The following is a 6,000-nucleotide window of genomic DNA, read 5'->3' on the forward strand; positions in this document are numbered from 1 at the left end:
AAATCTGCATGTGAAGTTATTTGCTAATGCACCTCTGAGACTTTTAAATATTACTTAGTGAACAAAAAATGAGTGTGTGTGTGTGTGTGTGTGTGTGTGTGTGTGTGTGTGTGTGTGTGTGTGTGGTCTAAATGAGAACGCAAGCCCCGGTATCAAGCAGCTATGAGCATCTCCTCTGTGTCCTCTACACCCCCATGAATGGACTCTGAAAATTAAAAAAGTTATTCTTGTGACACACAAAGCACAAACTCCAAGTCCTCATTAAATTGGAAGTCTGTCAAGCCTTTCACAAACCGTATTTCTAAATTGCATTCACCTCAAATAACATTCAGATACAAAGGTGACCGTCGGGCAAAAGGGAAAGACTTTAAAATATCCTCGTACTCTAAACTAGAAAATAATGTACTGAAAAATGTACTTTTTAAACAAATAAAAATGTTTAATGAAAAAGTCATCACAGTGCATTCAGTTGTTAATAAAACTGACTGTGGGTAATTTCCATAGTGGTAGACTAGTTCTAATACTGAGTAAAGTAGTTTATACATGTATATAAATGTATTTGTATATACTGTATATTTATAAATATATTTATATACATGTACATTTATATACTACAAAATACTAGTGGAATCCCTTCAAATCATATAAAGTATAATGTACAGTAGCTACAGTCATTTCTTTAATTAGAAAATCACATTAACAAAATATACAAAGACTGAATCAAAACACAATAAAAAAAATAACAGTGACATTCAATAACCATGTAGAAAATACAAAAGTAAAACTATAAGTCTCTCCACTTTAATCCTCTGTGGCTGACCCAGACAGGTAGGGGGCGGAGCCATGAAAATTGAGAACACCTGTGAACTCAAGGAGGGAAACAATCCAACAGGAAAACAGGCAGAGTGAGAGTGAGACCACATGGAGTAAGGAAAGCTAACTCCAACAAAAGCATTGAAACAAAGATTATAACTGGAGGAACTCAATATGATGAGCACTGCTGGATGTGACTGGAGATCTAGAGTGGGTTGTAATCATCTAGTTCTTGGTAGACCTGCTTGGAGCTGGAGAATTTACTTCATAGTTGACAACCTCCACAGCTACTGTAAGTAAAACACTAAATCTACACTCTCATGGCTTTCCTGTATCCAATCTAATGCTGGTCCTGCCCTCTGTACACCTCTTTCACTCATTCTGGGCTGAACAGAACTAAAAGAACACATTTCCAATCATTTGGGTATTTTTAAACATCAGGTTTAGATGGGTAATGTTGTCTTTTAAAAAGTAAAAAATAAATTTTTTTTTTTTTTTTTTTTTTTTTTTTTGCCAAATTAGAACTGAGTTATATAAATATTTACTTTTATCCTTTTTTTTTTTTTTTTAAACCAAACTTAATCTAAGTAAACTCAGAATCCAGTCCTGCAAAATGCATGTGCTCACATATAGAAAATATGTCTCACAATAAATATCAGAAAAAGAACAGTTACTCAAACCCAGAGGTGGCCAAAGTTCTAGTCTTCAGTACTCAGGTAAAAGTATAGATACTTGAATAAAAAATGACTCTGGTAAAAGTATTTTAGTTGCTGTCTTTTTTGATTTAAAAAAAAAAAGTGCATGCTACTAAATGTATTGAACAAATGTCCATGCAATAACAAGACAGGGTTTGAACCAGCAAATTACATTTTCTTTTTTTAAGAGCTTGTAGAATACTGGAATATAATCTACATGTGTTACCTTTGATCAGCACTCATAATAAATACAATTTGTAAAAAATATGTTTCAAGAAAAAAGAAATAAAACCCTTTCACAAGGAGTGTTGTGGTTGTTGTTTTGCATCTTTTTACGTGGTGACATCATCTTTGAAGGTTTTATAAGTAACGAGCTCATTTTCAAAATGTAAGGAGTAGAAAGTACAGATTGGTTTAAAAAAAAAAAAAAACTAAGGAGTAAAAATGAAAAGTTGCCAAAAAAATAAACATTCAAGTAAAGCACAATTACCAGAAAAAACTCCTTAAGTACAGAAAGTATTTGTACTTCATTACTTGTCACCTCTGCTCAAACCGTATTAAATGTTTGACGTAACAAATAATTACACAGGGAGATATCAATCATGACGGCTGAATTTATGATGTTAGAGACAGTGTCGCCATGGCAACACATCTTTGCATTGCCATGCCGACGTGTGCTTCCGTTTTCCAGTAGAGTGAGGATGATGCCTCATCCCTGCCCATCTTTTAATATCCTTCAGTTTAATGGGACATATCATGCTAAATCCACTTTTTTAGCCCTTAAATGCATTTTGATGTATATTTAGATTGTTTAGAAGTACAGAAAAGTTCAAATTAGTCTCTTCAGGTGCTTCGTTGAAATCTTTATATTCTGTTTTGGACATATTCTCTATTACGTTTTTTGAACAATAACGTATTTGCAGCGGAACTGCCAAATTGGTACATCAACTCCAGGTCCAACACTTCGAGCAATCCTCCATTTTTATTTCTCGCTTTTATTTTGTAGTCCAAGCTCAAGGATGCCGAAGTTACGAGAAGATAAGTCAAAATGTTCGGTTGTTGGATGTAGTAACCCACACGCTTCATTACAACGTCTCCCAGCATCAGAACCTTTTCAAAGTGCCTGGTTGAGTTTTATTTTTCACAGAAATGTACCCACATCTGTGGGTAAGGTCATTTTTATGTGCGCGAAGCACTTCAAGGATGACTGCTTCAGCAACCTCCACCAGTATAAAGAAGGATTTGCTGAAAGACTTTGTCTGATTGAGGGTTCAATTCCTTCTATCTTTGGAGACGACGAACAGAGCACTTCGGTAAGCTGTAAATAACGCTAAAAAGTGTGATGATAAGACGTCCCTGTCATTGTTTTGTTAGCATTAGCAGTTGCACCGTCTTCATATGTTAGCGCTGTGTGCTCGTTTTAGATCCTTGATGATATGGCCTACGTGATTTAATTTAAGTCTAAAGTTTTCATTAGTCATTTCATTTTGCCGTTTTTGTCTCCGAAAAGACTGTATTAAAATGCATTTCGTGACGTTAGCTTATCGCTAGCGTTAGCTTGGTGCTTGTGTTAGCTCACTTGTTAGGGTTCTGCAGGTTCTTTATCTTCATTTTCATCTCGCTTCGCTGGGTCAGACTCTGGCTCAAACCTGTAAGGCTGGATGGACAAGTCTTCTGTTGTTGACATTTTGTAAATAACGTGTGAATAAACATTTTCTGTGCGCTACATAGCCGTATCTCTTCTATCAAACTACAAAAATGGCCGAACAGGGTGGAGTTGAACCGAGTGTCACCTCTGCAACCTGGAGAGGGGGCGGGGTATGAAGTGTCTCATTTGCATTTAAAGAGACAGCACCAAAACGAGTTGCTCTCAGACGCACATCAGAAAAGGGTAGAAAAGAGGCCTGTGGATCTATAATAATGAGGAATTCAGACCCAAGCATTGCAGTTCCGCTTTATATAGACCACAACTGTATGATTTATATCTAAAAAGGAAGGATTTAAAACCATGATATGTCTCCTTTAAAGTTCCCTCCACAGCTGAGTGTGTGGGACAATGAGGTATCGTGTGTATATATATATATATATATATATATATATATATATATATATATATATAGGGGCCGGTTTGGGGTTAGGGCCCATGAGTGATGACACCAACAGGAACCTGCAGGTGGACTGGGAAACAGAAAAAAAAAAGCTCCACTCGAGGTTGAACTCTAAACCTCCAACTCACAAATCCATAATCCTCCTAACGGCTCCAACTGAAGACATCAGGTATTTATGTATTGAGCAGAAAAAAAGTGGTTTTGGGGTTTAGTTCCTCTAATAGACTACTAAAATCTACTTAAATCTTAAAGTCATTTCTACACCCAACCGTTACTGAGTAAATTATTATTTTTTGTTTTTAAAATGATCAGCGGACGTTGTGGAGCTACAAAAAAGGAAATAACCAGACGACAATGAAATGCATCATGTCACAGCCGACCAATCAGATTAAATGTAACGCACCACATCAAAACATCACTGAATGGAGGTCATTTTCTCAGTTTTAGAGTTCATAAATGTAGCTATACTTAGAGCATGATAATTATGTTAAATTTATCTTAAATTTAATTCATTGGTGCTTTTTATTCAAAAAATAATTGTACATTGTGACAAACCTTTTTATTTTATACAGATGCCTTTGTGGAAAATAAATGAAGTTCCAATTGTGACAGATTTGGTCTCTTACTTTTCATGTTTATACATGAGATGTTTACTGTATGAAAGGGAAACGTGGCAAGATTTATTACCAAAAATAAACGTGGAGAGTGGAAGCAACTTTTATTTTGAGTACTATTATTTCAAGTGCTTTTTACTTGTACTTCAGTATTTTATGTACGATTTACTTGTAGTTGAGTACAACTAACTACTTCTACTTGAGTAGGGTACATCAGTACTCTCTACACCTCTGGTTAATATAGAGCTTGACAATATCAGAAGAATATAATTCCTATTTCTAACACTGGTTGCCTTTGTCTTACTCCAACTGTTCTGGTTTCACATAGTATTTACAGTGTTTCTGGATGTTATTCCAGCATTTTGTCTGTCTTCAGTAAGTCTAACACCGAGGTGCACAATACGTCGATCGTGGTCTACCGGTCTATCGCAGAGGCATTTTGTGTCGATCGCGCACGTGGGCTGCAAGACATCGTAAATGAATGAAAACAGCATAGTCACGTTTACCAAAAATGAAACCTAACAGTTTAACTGTTGACCTCAGTTTGAGATTCATTTACAACCTCTAATGATTAGTAGAAGAAGACCCTCCTCCAGCCCAAAGCTGCTCACGCCAGCCCGGCCAGGTCATGTGATCTTTGTCTATCAGCCATCTTGGACGGCACTTAGCTTGGACGGCTTGGGCTTGTGGCACAGAGATCAGTGTATTTTACTAAATAAAGTTAAAAAATAATACCATGGTGTTTCATTGTTGTGCTGCTGGATATACAAACGGGCAAGGGAAACGTGGCTTGACCTTTTATTGTTTCCCAGCTGACAGAAAGCGACGCGAACAATGGATTGCAGCTGTCAACCACAAAGTTTTGAACTCGGTTCAGAGTAAGACTTTCACTGCAGTGTCGGTTTGGTTAAAATCTGATAAGACACAAAGTCATAGATGGCTCTGCTTTTACAGTTTAAATGATCAACTTACGGAGTTACTAAAGAGACTACTATGAGTTCACTCAGAATGTTGGCTTATTGAAGAAGTTAACTGCTTTAATTTTGCCTTGCTAAATTGAGGAAGTGTACCGCCTCACTGTGGGAGGGAGGGGCTGCTGCCTTGGCTCTACAGACAGTGATGGCCGGGGGAGTTGTCACTTGAAAAGTTAAATTTTTTTAAACTTTGAGCGACTAGGTTGCACAGGACCTAGTCGCCGGAATCACACAAGTCGGGCCGCTTGAAGGGAGTTCGCTTTGAAGTCGCATAGTGACGCCAAGGGTCATTCCGGAACGTCGATATGTGACGAGTTGGGAGTGAGACTGAGACAGGGTTTCACTATCCCAGACTAAAAACAAAGTGATTTTAACTAATGTACAGAGCAACAAGAACAAACCGAGTGGCATTTTGAGCCTAAAAGCTGCAGCTAAGACTAGTGTTGTGTGTTGGGTGGCAGTGGGAGGTATAAGCATGGTGTAGAGCGCAAGTGTCAAATCTGGACCTTTAGACCAGATGGTTCTCTAACTTTTTTGGCTCAAGTACTCCCTTGACAACTATAGAGCATAATGAGAGAATTGAGTGATAACACATCTCATTTTGTAAATAAGTGAATGAAACAGTATTTAGTGGCTCCTGAATAGATTTATTTCTACAGATTTTACCATATCCGGTCATCTCCCCCCTGATGTGGTGTGTATTTTTATTTCATATTCTAATCAAGATCTTTTCTATCATCATTTAGTGTTTTTGGTGTTATTTTGTGTATTTTGAATAATAATAATAAATAAAATA

The sequence above is a fragment of the Gouania willdenowi genome, chromosome 3 (assembly GCF_900634775.1).
Source record: "Gouania willdenowi chromosome 3, fGouWil2.1, whole genome shotgun sequence".
Classification (NCBI taxonomy): Eukaryota; Metazoa; Chordata; class Actinopteri; order Blenniiformes; family Gobiesocidae; genus Gouania; species Gouania willdenowi.